At 42.8% G+C, this 16,039-nt stretch overlaps 1 pseudogene; it reads right to left on the minus strand.

The window, feature by feature from the left end:
• Positions 1–245: 245 nt before the first annotated feature.
• On the minus strand, positions 246–15,803 carry LOC147258254 (uncharacterized; annotated as a pseudogene).
• Between the last annotated feature and the right edge of the window lie 236 nt (positions 15,804–16,039).

The raw sequence follows: 16,039 nt of genomic DNA on the forward strand, positions 1-16,039 counted from the left end.
CTGGCAGGCCGTCATGTTTTGGTCAGGACAAACAACACAACGGTTGTTTCCTACATAAACAAACAGGGAGGGACGCACTCCCTTCCCCTGTTAAAACTGTCTCGCTTTCTGTTGCTCTGGTGTAGTGCTCATTTTCTGTCTCTCAGAGCCACACATGCTCCAGGGCATTTGAAGCTGGGACCGGACCTTCTCTCCCGGGGAGGTCCTCTTGTGAGGGAGTGGAGATTGCACCCACTGGTGGTATCTCAGACATGGAACCGCTTCAGCAGGGCAGAAGTAGATCTCTTTGCCTCCAGAGCAAACACCCACTGTTCCCTGTTCTTCTCCATAACAGGCCGCGATGCTCCCCTGGGAACAGATGCGCTAGCGCACACATGGCCGAACGCACTGCTGTATGCTTTTCCCCCAGTGGAACTGATTTAGTCAGTTCTGGAGAGAGTGCACCAGTCGGGGCTCTCCCTGATCCTGATCGCTCCTCGCTGGCCGGCGAAGTCGTGGTATACCAAGATTATCAGTCTGCTGGCCGCGAGGCCCTGGCAGCTCCCTCTTCGCAGGGACCTGCTCTCACAGACAGGAGGAGAGGTGATTCACCCGCGCACAGAACTGTGGCAACTGCATGCTTACCTGTTGAGAGGTCCAATTTGTTAGCTCGGGGTCTGCCCCCAAATGTGGTGGCGACGATCCAGAGTGCAAGGGCATCATCCACAAGGGGCCTGTATGCCTACAAATGGCGGACATTTGAGCGGTGGTGTCAGGACCGGAATGTACTTCCATTTCAGTGTTCTATTGTGGATGTTTTGACATTCCTTCAGGAACTTCTGGATAAGGGTCTGTCGTTCTCAACAATTAAGGTCTAAAATGGACTAAATTTTTCAAATTTTCAAAGGTCTATTTGGCAGCTATATCTTCATGCCACATTGGTTTTGATGGAGTGACGCCAGGCGCTCACCCTCTTGCTACGCGCTTCCTGAAACGGAGTCCGTGGGCTGAAGCCTGTGATTAAACACAACATTCCCTCGTGGGATTTAGTGTTGGTGCTTGAGGCTCTTTGTTGACCTCCATTTGAGCCTGTTGGGTCTGTGGATATGAAATTTCTTTCCTACAAGACTTCATACTTTGTCTGTGCATCCTTGTTGAACCCAGTTCTCTCTGGATGGATCTAAGGTTACATTATGCCCGAATACGGCGTATTTGTCTAAGGTTATCCCCGCAGCCTATAGCTCTATGACTTTTGAGCTACTGTCTCCCTCCGTTTGCATCTGAGGAGCAGAGGAGGTTACATTTCTTGTGCCCTGTGCAAGCACTTCGCACTTTCATGTGACCAGTTGTTTGTTTGTTTTGCTAATCTGGCTAAGGGCAAGGCACTGTCTAAACAGTGGCTTTCTCACTGGATTGTGGAGGCTATCTCCCAAGCATACAACAGCAGGGGTCTTCCATTGCACCAAGGTGTGAGGACACATTCAACTCGGGGCATGGCGGCCTCATGGGCTCTGTTTAAAAGGGCTTCTGTGAGTGATATTTGTGCTGCTGCTAGTTGGTCATCACCGCACACTTTTGTTTGGTTTTACCATTTGGACGTGACAGCCCCTTTGGTGGCTCACTCTGTCGTTTCTGCTGGGTCTATGATGCACTAGAGCATTGGAGGTTTGGCACCAGTTCGGTGGCTGCGTGTATACATGTCCCATACTATATGTGTTGTACCGAGTGTATCGACTGAAAGGGAATGAAATTTTATGAATATAACTTCTGTTCCCTGAAGAAGAGGAACAAGGTACAACATTATGTTGCCCCGCTGCGCAGCTGGGCTCGGCGAAGAATGGCTATCGAACTGAAGGATGACTGTGGTGGTGCACGTATATAGTATATAGTGCAGGCGGGGCCTCACATACGTCACGACATATCATCTGCCGTAAAGGCGTGAATAGAGGTGTCTTCAGTCAGGCCACGCGGGGGCGTGATATCCCATACTATATATGTTGTACCTTGTTCCTCTCCTTCAGGGAACAGAAGTTATATTCGTAACATTTCGTTATAGTGTTCATATTAGCCTATTACAAGCAAAAACATGTAGCTGTAGAGCAGAACAAATAACTACTGTATCCTGCTGCACCAGCTGTGTGTAAGTTCAAACTTAGTTCAAACTAAATTCAAAATTAGTTATATTTAAGTTGTGATTTATGCATTTATGCATGCACCACTGAAATAAGATGACAACACAACTCTGAATAACAACTAACTGGGCGGCATGGCTCAGGGGTGGAGTGGCCGTCTAGCAACCAAAGGGTTGCTGGTTCAATCCTCAACCCCGGTGACCATGTTGAAGTGTCCTTGAGCAAGATACTGAATCCATAATTGCTCCTGATGAGTAGGTTGGTGCCTTGCATGGCAGCCTCCACCATCAGTGTGTGTGTGTGAATGGGTGAATGCGATGACACTGTAAAGTGCTTTGAGTGCCGCTAAGGTAGAAAAGCGCTATATAAAATTGAGTCCATTTACTATTCACCAAATAGTTACACACATGCTGCTGGGCTAGGTGTAAATCATAAAATGTCACAGAACTCACTACGGCCACATAGCATAATTTTCTCTTGAGCCTAATTGCTGCCAATTTGCAACCCACTAATCCAGTGTAGACCTAATTTATTGATATATTTCAATATTGATCGGGTTTACAATAATGTGCTATGATGCCAAGTGGTGCTCACATCTCTGGTGCAAGCCTTGGAGTGCAGATATCTGTTTTTGTGCATGTTAGTGTTAACCATTGTTACTGATATTTCAGTGGAATTTCAGCACACGAAGGAGCAGTTATCCAAATAGCTAGTTACTGGCTTGCAATGCTATCTGAATCCAACAGCTATCGTAGCACTATTATGTAGCATTAGTTTTATTGCTACCTAGTCAGCTAGCTGTCACATATGAAACGTCTAACAATATTACACACTGAATGGCATTTTAAAGATAATGTAATATGACATGCCTCTATATCAGACATTCTTTTCCTCCTCCTCTTTCCTTTGTTTCCTCCCTTGCACAACTGAAGGCTTGGACCTTTTCATTTTTATAAAATGCAGGTAAAATGTAAATATCTGCCTATCATCACCAAAACACAGACTTGGGCTATCAAGGATGCGTATCAAACAGTGACCCATCCCCCACTCGTGCAGGTATAGGGGCAACAGGGCAGGGTGCAAAGTGTATTTCTTTCTTGCTTGCTTGCTTTCTCTCTTTTTTCAGCGGGACTGTCATAGCTAAAAGAGGTAGCAGGGCAACAATAGTCCTCAGTGACATTATACAGTGTGAATGCAGCATCGGTCTATGAAAAATCAGTGACAAAGAAACTTACTACCCTCACGTGACACTTAAAGTCTTCTAGTCTTTCTGACATTTGGGAACTTTGTAAGTTGGCCATGTATTTGTTGTACTCTCGTATTGATGTGCATGTTTGACCATCTCTGCTGGCAGTGACGGCACTGCTAAACAGCTCATTAGTGATTGGCTATATTCCTGTTCTACTCTATCTACTTTGCCAGATAACCAGAATGGTACTGCTGCCATCCAAGCAGGCTCTTTGAAAGTGCAGCCATTTAATCACCTTCACCTCTTCTGCTCTTATCTCTTTTAAGTCTGTCACATCACTGTCTGCCTGCTCCAACATGATGTTGACTTTATTCATAAAGGGAAACATCAAAAAGGTGACACTGTTAGAGTTACAATACCATAAGTTCAGTTTACCTCCGAAAACACTAATATATCCTGGCTGGAATAAGCAGTAGTGATGGCAAAGAAGCCATACAAGTTCTCTCCTCCTGTTTCTTTTCCTCTGGTATCTGATTTTGTTTGCATGAACAAAGTTGCAATTATGTAAACCTCATACTTTTGTATTTTTTCATGTTCCTTTTAATATTGCATGATTTGTTAATTTTTGCGGCTGAATGACTCTACTTTGTAGTTTAGAAGAAGGGGGCATCTAAGGAGATCCTGCCATAACTTTCCAACATCATTTAGAGAATGTTGTACTACTTTGAAAAGCAAATTGAGACGGGTAGTTAAGTTTGCATCGTCTTGAAGTACTGATTAATTCATTTTTGTCTTGAAGGTCCTCACAGGTCCACTGTAATTTCCATGTCCTTCAGTCAGGGAAGGAACAACTCCCCAAAAAGTCCTAAGAGGGAGGGTGCTGTCGCTCAGACAGTAGAGAAGATCATTAATCACAAGGTTGCTGGATTGATATTCATACACCTTCTGCTCATTTGACAATTCCTCAAGCAAGACAATAAACCCCATTTTGCTCCAAATGTATGTGCATAAGAAAAGAGGTAATGTAATCACGCAAAAAAACAAGTTGCTGCCGGAACGTTTGAAATATGCTGTGTAAGGAGTATTCATAATTCTATGAGAGGGATAGTTGTTGTGCAGTGAAGATCCTCGTAGAGATTATAATTGGGGTTATTTACTATGTTGAAGTGAAGTTCATCCTACTCCACTTGAAGATGTACTACCACAAGATATTTAGGTTTACAAATGTAAGTGGGCCACAATATGCAGACTTCCAATCAGAGTTCAGTCAGGACCACTCTCATCCCATCTGTTGTGCGCTGAAGAGAGAATTGGTCAAAAATAATGATAATTGCTAATTAGGAATATAATTATCGATTAATAAATAAATTACTAATTAATATTGAATATTAATTATACGGGGCACCACCCTGATGAGTTCAGGGAAACTATGATACGACCAAACTTGTAACAGTTATCAGTCTTGAACAGAGTTTATCTACAAACAGTCAATATTCTGTAACATTAACTACCTAGGGACAGCTCTGATGTTAAGGATGAGATCCGAGCACTGGCTATTGCTTAGACACGTGACCACAAGTTCGTACACAAAAGACACTACTACTTCTCTCATGTAATGAAAATATATTTATTAACACCGTGTATCCATCAATCAGCAACACGTTGGTACAACTGTTATCTAAACGAAAGACACAAGTGATAATATGTGTGTGCGCGTGTGTGTGTGTAAACGTGTGTGTGTGAGTGAGTGAAGAAGGGGAGGGGGAGTATGGTTGCCTAGCAACCAGTTAGCGTCGCAGCAGGGCTAAAAGCTAGGCTAGTTAGCTGAGGCTAGCTAGCACCGTGGAGGTAGAACTTACGGAATGTTAATAACTAAGCAGAGCGCTTAGCGAGAGAGAGAGAGAGAGAGAGAGAGAGAGAGAGAGACGCCTTCTTGAGAGGTCACGGTTATTGATAACTAACATCAATAAATAACGTATAATTCTATGTAATTTCTGCTAATTACAGGACTTCCGTCACATAAACAGAGCATTCACAGACATTATACAACACACTAAGCTATTTCTCTGCCCAGAAAATGCCTAGTGAAAGGAATCCTTACTTGACCCGGGGTAGCGGTAAGGGATTCAGTTTCCGTGTTCTGGAGCGCGGTTCAGCTCGACTTGGAAGGCAGCAGAGCGGCGGCGGGGCAGCCTGCAGGGTCTGCTGGAGTTACTGGTGGGAAGGATGAAGAAGCTGTTGAGCTTTCCTTCACCAGGGACCAGTTCACGCGGGTTGCGTGGCTCGACGGTGGCCTCTCTGGACGAGTGAACAGGAGGGAGAGAGTTGTCCTTCTGGGGTCTCTGTCGTCGCTGCACTGTACTTGAGGTCCGAGGTGGAGAACGGGAGGGTGGGATCTTCTGAAGACTTGCAAACCACCCAAGGGAAGAAAACCACCGAGAGAAGAGGATCACCGAGAGGCGAAAATCACCGAGCGAGAAAGAATCTTCTTCGTGCTGAGGTTTTATATGTGGAGGCCGATGATGTCACTTCCCGTGGGATGATACTGGCTCTCAGCCAATAGCATTTGACAGGTTCTTGGATGTGGTCAGTGGCCAGAGTTCTCAGAGGGGGGCCAGTGGCCAGAGTCATAACCTTTTACGACCCTTTGTCTGAGAACATGTGGTCACTTGAATTCAGGCTTTGAAAAGGGGTGTTAGGCCTCACAGGCCGAAAGCCTTTCTTCAGCTGGACTAATTGTCACATCTCTGAATTAATCACTTGGTCTGGTTGAGTTGGCACAACACATCTCACTGTGAAAACTAAAGCAGCTACTTAGCATTAACATTTTTCTGTCGTACTGGTAGTGCAATCATATCAAAGAGCAGCTTTAGCCCCCATACAAGCCAGCAGACATAATATCAGGAATACATAAGAATAGCTCGGGTGAATACATAAAACATGAATAAACTAAGGCAACTTAAACGTTAACACTGCTTGAAGTACATGTAATAATTGGATGCCAGAAGTAATAACAAGCCACGTTTTCACAAGCATCTATAGCCCTTTACTCAAGAGAAAGGATGTTAGGGGGAACGTTGACATTCGTGGCCTGCCTGAACTGAGGTTTAGACTTGATGAAGGCAAGTTTTCCCTACAACATGTTAAAGTAACTGGAGTTTCTACAAGGACATAAACCTCTGAAACAAGGTTGCAAACAAGTATAATAAAAAACAACCTGAAGAGGTAATTACATCTTTGAAAATAGCCTACTGGATGCAATTATCGAGAGAGAGAGGAATAAAGGGGATGAGGTGAGGTGAAACTTCACTGTCCATTACATTCTCTAAATCTCTCACTGTGGAAAGGATCGGTGCTTCGTGTATTTCTCGAAAAGCTGGCATGTTTATTTTTGATTCAACTGAACTTCTCTCTTGTACAAAGAGCGGGAACTAAATCTTTGCTTGGCTGATGGAAAAAAAATGAAAAGTTGCAGTGTAGGCAGAAATCAAGCTCTGACTTCATGTAGCAGTGAATCATCATTACAGCTACCAGGGATCTTACTATTGACCAAAAAGACTGGGGGTTGTGCAGTGGTCAGCACTGTCACCTCACAGCAAGAAGGTTCCGGGTTTGAGTCCTGGCTCAGGCACGGGTCTTTCTGTGTGGGGTCTGCATGTTCTCCCTGCGTGGGTTCTCTCTGGTACTCTGGCTTCTTCCCACTGTCCAAAGACATGCAATTGGGGACCAGGCTGATTGATACTCTAAATTGACTGTAGGTGTGGCTGTGAGTGTGAATGGTTGTCTGTCTATATGAGTTGGCCCTGCCATGGACTGGCGACCCCACCTCTCGAAAGTTACCAGGATAGACTCCAGCCCCCCGTGACCCTTAACAGGAATAAGTGGAAGAAAATGGACAGATGGATGGATGGATTGGGGGTTGTGCAATTCCCTTAAATGCAGCAGTTCCATTAAGTGCGTGAAGTGGATGGAGCAAGCCCCAGTGACGAATGGTGTGGAATGGAGGGCTCAGGAAGCAGAAATGGTACAATGATAATTATTTATTGACAAAGTTAAAAAGAAACAGGAATCATTTCTGCACTGTATTATGACTGAACACTAATGATTACAAATGAATTCAATTAAATATCAATGTCAATTAAATCTATTCATGTAAAAAGGAAGAAAGTTCTGCATGTGAAATTTGAGTCAATTCATATCGAAGACATCATTTATCCAACAATTAAGGAACCTGGAGGAAAGGAAAAGTACTGTATACAGCTGTACAACTCTCAGGAAGGGTGGCAAAGATGTTGGCCTTTCAGGTGGATCATTCTTATATTTATTGGAAATGCCACAAAATTTTGTTTTGGGAAATGGTGAGCAAAAGAGCTCCAATACTCTTTGTTTCCTAAGAGGTTGTTTGGCGCTTTATGGCAGTAATGTTTCTGAGGTAAGTTTTATTTCTTTATGTTAATATGTGTCTGAAGATGTTTCAATATCAGAATGGTCTCATAAGAATCTTCTGATTCCTCTGGCTTTTCTCTGATCGATGTGTCTGTGCTTGGCCTTAAATAGACAGAGCTCTTAAATTTGAAAGTTGTTTTTCTCCATTCCCCTGGTACACATGCCCCTCCTCTTAAGATGATCAAGTCTGCAAAGATGGAAACTGTCTATTTTGGGTTTTACAGACCATTTACACTCTGCACTAACTGAACTGGGATGGACCTTGATGTGGTGCACCTACGTGCAGAGTGTAAACAGAGATAGAGTGGACAGAGGCTGGTTTGGGACTTAGTCCAAATGAAATAAAAATGCCAACACGGACTACATGATGGTAATGAGTTCCAAAGTTCCTTTATTGATGTGCCTCTTTTCATGCCTCGAATTTCAAAGATGGGTGCTGCCATGTGGGTTTTTCTAATACCAGTTAAAAAGACAGAGATACTGTTGGTGATCAAAACTAACTTCAGTTTTGGTCTTAACGGCTTTGGAATCTCTCTAGTATTAAATCAATTCTCTCAGCTAATAATCTAGAAATGGTCATTCTTGCCCTCATTAAATGCTGTTTATGTTACAGTAATTCCATGCTTACTTTCTTCACTTCCAACTTCCTCAAAACACTGTTCCCAAGAGGCACAATCATATGATACTGATATTGGCTTCCTTATGATTTGTCACATTGCTTGAGTTGAAGATGTCGTTGTTTATGCACCAAGTCCCAGGAGGCCTCATCCCTGAGTTTTAATTTTTCACTGTCCTGTATCCTGATGTCATCAGAGGCATTATCTCTCACTGTCCCATGGTCCCAAAAATGACCTAACATTTGCAGTGGGGACATTTTAACTTGGAATGTCCTACCTGAGGAGAATAGGAAAGGCAGACACTTACACTCAGGGCCAGATTAGTCATAGCGCCACCTTGAGGCAACAGGAATTGTGGTGTACGCCAACTTATGGGTCAACCAGGTCCATCTGAAATGTGGTCAGAAATATTTAGAACTCAGTGATAGGCTGCTGTATAGACAGCTTTACTGTTGCAAAGTGGACAGCTTTGATAGTTACAATAATATCACTGGAACTCGCCAGGTCTGAACAACAAAAAGTATTGTCAAGTGCTGAACCAACCAAGGATGGGGGTATGATCGACATAACAAAACTGTTTGAATAAGTAACTGCTGAGGTTAATTATTAAACAGAGCTGAGATGCTTTATTTTACACAAACTGGAGCACATGAATTTTAACCGAAGTGAGCCTTTGTGCCTCTGAGTTCATCTTGAATTGGGCCAGTTGACAACAACATCATGTTTGTGTGTGTGTGTGTGTGTGTGTGTGTGTGTGTGTGTGTGTGTGTGTGCGCGTGTACTCTTCTACTTGCTACCTATTGAGGACTAGAATGCATATTTAACCAACAGAGTGAGGACATTTTTGGAAAGGGAGGATATTTTAGCTGAGCTTCACATCTTCAAAGGGCAGTTTGAAGGTCAAGACTTGGTTTTAGGGTCAAGGTTAGACTAAGGTCATGGTTAGGTTAAGGGTCAAGGTTAGGTTAAATGAAAGGTGCAGTGCTCCTGATGGAGAACTCAGAGAGGCACTGGCTCTTAGGGGTTATATCTGCAGTCAGTCAGTTGAGACGCTTAGGGTTAGGGTAAGGGGCTTGCATTCGCTAGCATTACATCGATGAAAGTCCTCACAAAAATATAAGTACCATGTTTTGTGTGTGTGTGTGTGTGTGTGGGGGGGGTATTTGTGAGTGTGTGGGGGTTGTCTGGGGTTCTAGCTCTAAGTGCTGAATCTTTTTAGTTCTTCAAAACATGTTATTTCTAGCAAGCAGCCTTCCTAACAAGCTCCAGTCTCATCTCAGTTCTCAGGTGCCAAGTACTGAAAAGACAGGAGATGTTGAGCAGGAGTGGAAGGTGGATTGGAGGAGGAGAGCTGATGGAGGGAGTGAAAAGTAGCCTGGAATTCAAGATAAGGGAGCAGAAAAATATACGACAAAAAGCAGGAAAAAGGAGAGGATATTGGTTGAATAAGGAGGAAAGAATAAAGGGAGGAGGGAAAGAGAAAATGAGGAAATGAATGATATATGACAAGTTCCGAGGAAATCAGGCAGAGGAAGAGAGAGATGAAGAACAGAGCAGAAGCAGATGTAAGAGAATACGATGTTGTGCATTTAATCTTTTTTTTTTGATCTGAAATTTATGATCAGAAGTCGTAGTACTTATTTTGTTCTATATTTTTTCTCTCACCTGAGGACAATTCCTGAAAGAAATGAGGAGCTGAGAATGAGAAGTGAAATGAAGTGGAAATGTCCTCATGTTTTCACCTGCTTTGAGAGGAGTTTGTATTTTAGTTTGATGTGCTGTCAAATCCCATGCAGCTCTTTTTATGCACAGTTTAAATTTTGTACAACAAATTTCTAAATATCTACAAAGGTTTTCATGCTTCTGGGGGGTGGAAAAGTTTATTGAGAAAAAAAATGAATGCAAATAATTACAATGGAAACAGATTCAGTGGATGAACTATTCAGCGCTTCAGTTATGTGATGGTCAGGGTTCATGGCTGGTGCCTGTCACGGCAGTTACCAGTACTCGAACATCGCTGGAAACATAGCTGTTTAAAACTCAGTTTCAATTGCCCATCAGTAAGTTTTATATCCCTTGTGTTGTATTGTTGTCCTTTCAAGGAGCAACAAAGTTTGGTTGGCAACCATGCCAGTTTCTTATGAAGCTTGGAATCATGGGCTAATTGATGTCTTGAGAAAACCCCTCTCCAGAGGGTGTGCAATAATTAACTTGTAATTAAAAAAGCATGGCTGCTCTCAGCTTCTCCATATGGCAACATGATTTGTTGTAACATGTTTTGCTGTGTACATATACATTTTCATATTTGTCTCAACAATTTTAGCTACAAAATCATTCTGTGATGAAAACTTAATTTCTTTGTGACTGAAATAGACTGTGCATTAGTATGAACACCACCAGTGTGCAACTGTGTCAGACAGAATTATTTGATCGAATTTTCACATCATGCTGCTCACATTTCATATTCAGATTGTAGCTTCATATCCTGAATGAGAATCACTGTTCATATTTGCAGTAATTCTCTCTTTTCAGCCTCTCAGTGGAGTTGTGTTCCACTGGTGAATGGCGTTGGGATGAGGACCATCATTGGGAGGGAGCACAGAACACATTTAATGGATGTTTTAACACAAATTTCCCAATTGTGGGATCAATAAAGTTCTGTCTATCTATCTAAATATCTATTTACATTAACTGTTAAGTTAGCCGATTATTTTTGCCTTTTCCTCCATGCTTGTCTATCCAGAATGCATTGCTGTTAGTTATGCACCAGGAAGTTTTCTTTGTCCATACAGGCATGCGTTATGAAGATGACTAACAAGGTTATTTTATTGGATGCCATTCGTCCAATTCACGTTTTTAGAGTAAATTGGACTGAGCAGCTGGTGAATGGGCTTGGAGAGGATGAGTCATAGTGTATAACACTGAATGTCATTTAACCAACTAGATTCCATGGCATTTATTATTAGTCAGCAATGTGAAAGCACTTCTTCTTAGTGTATCCCATGTTTCAAAAGTCATTTTGGTATTGGTTTATATTCAGAGGTATTCTAAATATTTTGTGGACTTGGATGAAAAAAATATAACCCTAATCTCTCTGGAAACAGATTCAAGAGTAGTCAAGATTTTAATCCTCATGAATTGATGAATTATGACAGACTTCTTATACTATACGGTACATATGCTGTAGTTGTTTGTCTGTCTGTCCATCAGTCTGTTCCCCTTTCTCTCTCTTTATCTCTGTCCCACTCTTTCCTTCTGCATAAATGTCTTCCTCCATTATCTGTCTTTGTCTGTGCCCCTCTCTCCTGCTCTCTTTTCCCCCAACTGGTCAAAGCAGAAGGCCGTCCCATGGAGCCTGGATCTGCTTGACGTTCCTGCCTGTTAAAAGGAAGGTTTTCTTTGCTGCTGTTGCAGGATGTGCTTGCTGATGGAGAATTGTTGGGTGTAAATTCATTGAAGGAGCGTGGTTCTAGACCTGCTCTTCCTGTAAAGAGTCATAAGATAACTTTTGTTATAATTTATCACTATACAAATAAAACTGACTTGTAGATTAGGGCTGGCCAGTATGGCCTAACATTAATATCATAGGATTAAAAATATAGATGATATTGTTTCATATACTAAAGACGATCATCTGAAGGGGTCAGGCCCTGGTTAGGCAGCAGCATGGTGGCTATTACAGGAGTCATACTGCATCTACATCTATGTATTTATACTACGCATGGTAAAGGAGAACAAGAGGTCTCTGAGTATGAGGTAAACTTTTTCTCAGTAAAAGTTTTAGAGGAATGATTGCCTCTGCATGCTCCACGGTAATTTCTCCTTGCAGCATCTCAGTGTGCAGCTTTTCCTTTCCCTTAAAGCAACACAAACTAAGAGCATAAAAATTCAAGCACAGCATGACAATAACTTTTCCTCAGCCAATAGTTATCATCTATCACTCAAAATGCCAAATTCCACATGCGAAACTGCGAGAGCGCGAAAGGTGAACGGCGCTAGAATTTTCAATTGACAAACACTCCTTAAAAAAAACAGTCGCTGTGAGTTTGTGGTTTTATCATGGCAAAATGTATTTAGAAACATCTGATTCAAAGAGTTGCAATATGAATTTTTTAACAAGAGAAAAAGATAGTCACAGGCAATGCAGCCACATGTCAATATCCACAGAGCCAATTCAGCTTGTATAGCATGTTTATAAGTTTGTGAGCAAGGAACATATATCTCTACCCACACACACACACACACACACACACACACACACACACACACACACACACAGGTGGGTGGCAGATCTTACTTTGAAACAGATGTTTGAAAAAGAAAGAAAAAAAGTCACCTGTCATGCACATTAAGTCAACTCCCCGTTAGACTTCAGCCGCACTTCAGAGGAGAGTGTAATTATGAGAATGGTTAAGCGATGAGTGGCAACTGAACATCAGCAGTATTACAACATACAGTGTGAATGACAGAGACAGTGAAAAAAGACAGAGAGGAATGTCTTTTAGAAGCCTTGGGCCCAGTGTGTTGCTCCTTATGGAGATTAAAGCTCAAACCTAATAGGCGGCCTGCAGACAGCGCCCTCGTTCCCCTAGCAAGCCACCATCCCATCATTCCACTTTCATTTCCCTGCTACTGACAGACAGGGCTTAGAGAGCACACGAGTGTCAGTTAGCAGGCCACATGTGTTGCATGAATCGCCACCATTTGAAATGGCATTGATGAACACACATTTTCCAAATAAAATGCAAGACAATGGATACAAAACAGGATTCTTCTGTGACTCTCATTGTGACAGACATTTGCTTCTCCAACTTTGTCTATTCTGTGGGCTGAACAATCCCATGACAGAAATTAGTCTTCAGGAGGGTAAGACACAAAGAATGGAAATCCTGCTATTTATTCTATATTGTTATTTATCGTTTCCAAAAGCTATGATATTTACCTATGTGTGATGGAGGCTGAAATATAATGAAATATATAGTGAAAGGCTAGAAAAGGCCTTCCTGTCTTTTGTTGTATGATGTACTGGTAGTGTTGTTACTTGCTATTAGATGCATGTACACCTAACGGCGAGTAACAGTACTGCCTGCACTACATAATGGCATCCAGTGAGTGGGCCTGTCAGCAAGCACATCATGGCTTGGTTTTTCTTGGAGCCTCCCTGAAGACTCACCATGTTAGGGGAAAAACGCCGGGGCTGGGTACACCTTAAGGGTGGCAGTGCTGTGGATCCTGGCTCAGTGGATCTGTGAGTCAATTTCTTGCTTATTCCTGGCGTACAGCTTGATGTCATCCATGTAGTGTGAGTGGCTGTCTGTTGCCTGGCTTCAGAATATATAGATAATATATCCATAACCGGGCTGCACGGTGGTGCAGTGGTCAGCACTGTGGCCTCACAGCAAGAAGGTTCCGGGTTGGAGTCCCGGCTCGGGCGCGGGATCTTTCTGTGTGGAGTCTGCATGTTCTCCCCGTGCCGGCGTGGGTTCTCTCTGGTACTCCGGCTTCCTCCCACCGTCCAAAGACATGCAATTTGGGGACTAGGCTGATTGGATTCTCTAAATTGACCGTAAGTATGAATGTGAGTGTGAATGGTTTTTCGTCTCTGTATGTTGGCCCTGCGATGGACTGGCGACCTGTCCAGGGTGAACCCTGCCTCTCGCCCGTAGATGCTAGGATAGGCTCCACCCCCCCCCGCGACCCTTACTAGTAAGGAATAAGCGGAAGACAACGATGGATATACCCATAACCACTCCTTGTGATGGTATGACTGTGGGGGTTCAGGCCTATACAGAACAGTCGTGATAACAATGCATCTCCTTTGTCTATGCTGCACTTGATGTTAACTTGGGCTATTGGCTTTAAGTTGGCCTCTAGGGTTGTCTTCCACATCCCCATCTAGTTTCTGATGAAGGCTCTGAGTTTAGTGTTGATGGTGTACAGTTCCAGACATGCTAGTATCCATGTGCGTGGCAGTGAGTCATAGGCTTTCTTGTCATAAATCTGGGCGGCTCACAGGTTGGCTTGTCTGCTGCTACAGTCTCAGGCGACTGCTTTGTCAATCAGTAGCTGGTAGTTGGGTCCTCAGGTGTTCTGAGTCCCGTTCATGTATTGACGGTCAATACATGAGTCAATAATTGACCCATGTGCTTACTTATCTCAGCCGCTATGATACCTAACAGGAGCTTTCATGTTATGGAGAGGCAGGCTATTGGTTGGTAGTTGAATGGGATAGGGTCCTTCACGATCAGCAGCCAGTTGCACCAGCAGAATGTAAGTTCCATCTTAGGCTACAATGGACATAAATTACCCCTGAGTTTGACTTTACGCACGACTAAATAAAATAACGGTTGCACCAAGCAGATAACTTCAACATAACAGAAGTTATAACTTACTTTTTAAAACCTCCCTACAAGCTGGTGTCAGTTCCTGGCTGCAAGTGCTAATGTGATGTTATCAATCTGACATAGCCAGTGCTAGACTTACGATGACTGTAACACTGTAGGCTGAACATATGACATTAACACAAATGACAACAATGAACAATGGATCAGACTAAAGGTTGAAATTTAGCTCAGTTGATGATTCAATAGTGTAACCATGACTTACCTTGAACAGACTATTCCCATATAGATAGGTGGTTGTTGAGAATAGTGAAGTTGATGGTTTCTGTTTGGCTCAAGTCATTGTTGTTAAATTTGCTGGTTGCTGAACTCTATTTGCTACAAACTGTCACAAAATACTTACTTCACATGAACGTTGTTGCTAATCAACACCAACTCAATACTTTGAGAGATAAAAAAATAATTCTACTTCTACAGTAGCTTGAACCAGACCAACCATTATGTGAAAAATGCATAGCTAGGTAACAGATAACACAACAACGATAGCATGCAAAGCAGCAATAAGCTGTGGTTTATTTAAAACAATAGCCATCAAATGGCTTAAATTTGAGACTATAACGACCTTGGATGCCAAGGCAGTCAATAATAAAGTTATCTTTAGAGGACAAACGACCATAGAACTGTCTTCACTCTGGTATAAGAAAACTTGAAGTACTTCCTTTTTACATTTTTGGCTACCGATGATTTGCTTGAAATTGTTGAAACGTCATTAAATGCAACACTGGTTACAGTAAATTTATGCACCACTAGCTAAGTTAAGACTTAAGTCATGGTGGTGCAACCCGAATTTAGAACACCCGTAGTTTGAAAGTAGCTACCCCGAAAGTAGGGTTAAGGTGAACTTTATGCTCTGACTTAAGATCTACCTTACTGGTACAACCAGCTGCAGGACTGTCCTGCCCTGGGTTAGCCACTCTGGGTGTATCCCATCCCTTAGCAGCTGGTTCATCTGTGCTGCAAGGGATTCATGGAGTGCTGTTAGCTTCTTCAGCCAATATGTGTGGATCATATAGGGGCCAGGTGCTATCCAGCTCTTCATCTCAATGGCAGACATCCAAGACAGAGTGTCACAGATGGTTACTGGTTCTTGTTCTGGGAGGTTTCTGTGGTTAGTTCTCAGGTCCACTAGCCTTTGTGCATCAGCATCGTGTGATGTTTTTTCTTTCCCACATACCCTTCCCGTACTTTTCCATCTCAGCTCTTGGTGGGTCTGGATGGTTGTTATTCACCTGCCACTGAAAGAATACTTTGCCTGGGTCTGTGGGGAACATCAGC

The sequence above is a fragment of the Aulostomus chinensis genome, chromosome 7, assembly GCF_037954235.1.
Source record: "Aulostomus chinensis isolate RoL2024-O1b breed Wild chromosome 7, RoL_Achi_v1.0, whole genome shotgun sequence".
NCBI classification, from domain to species: Eukaryota; Metazoa; Chordata; class Actinopteri; order Syngnathiformes; family Aulostomidae; genus Aulostomus; species Aulostomus chinensis.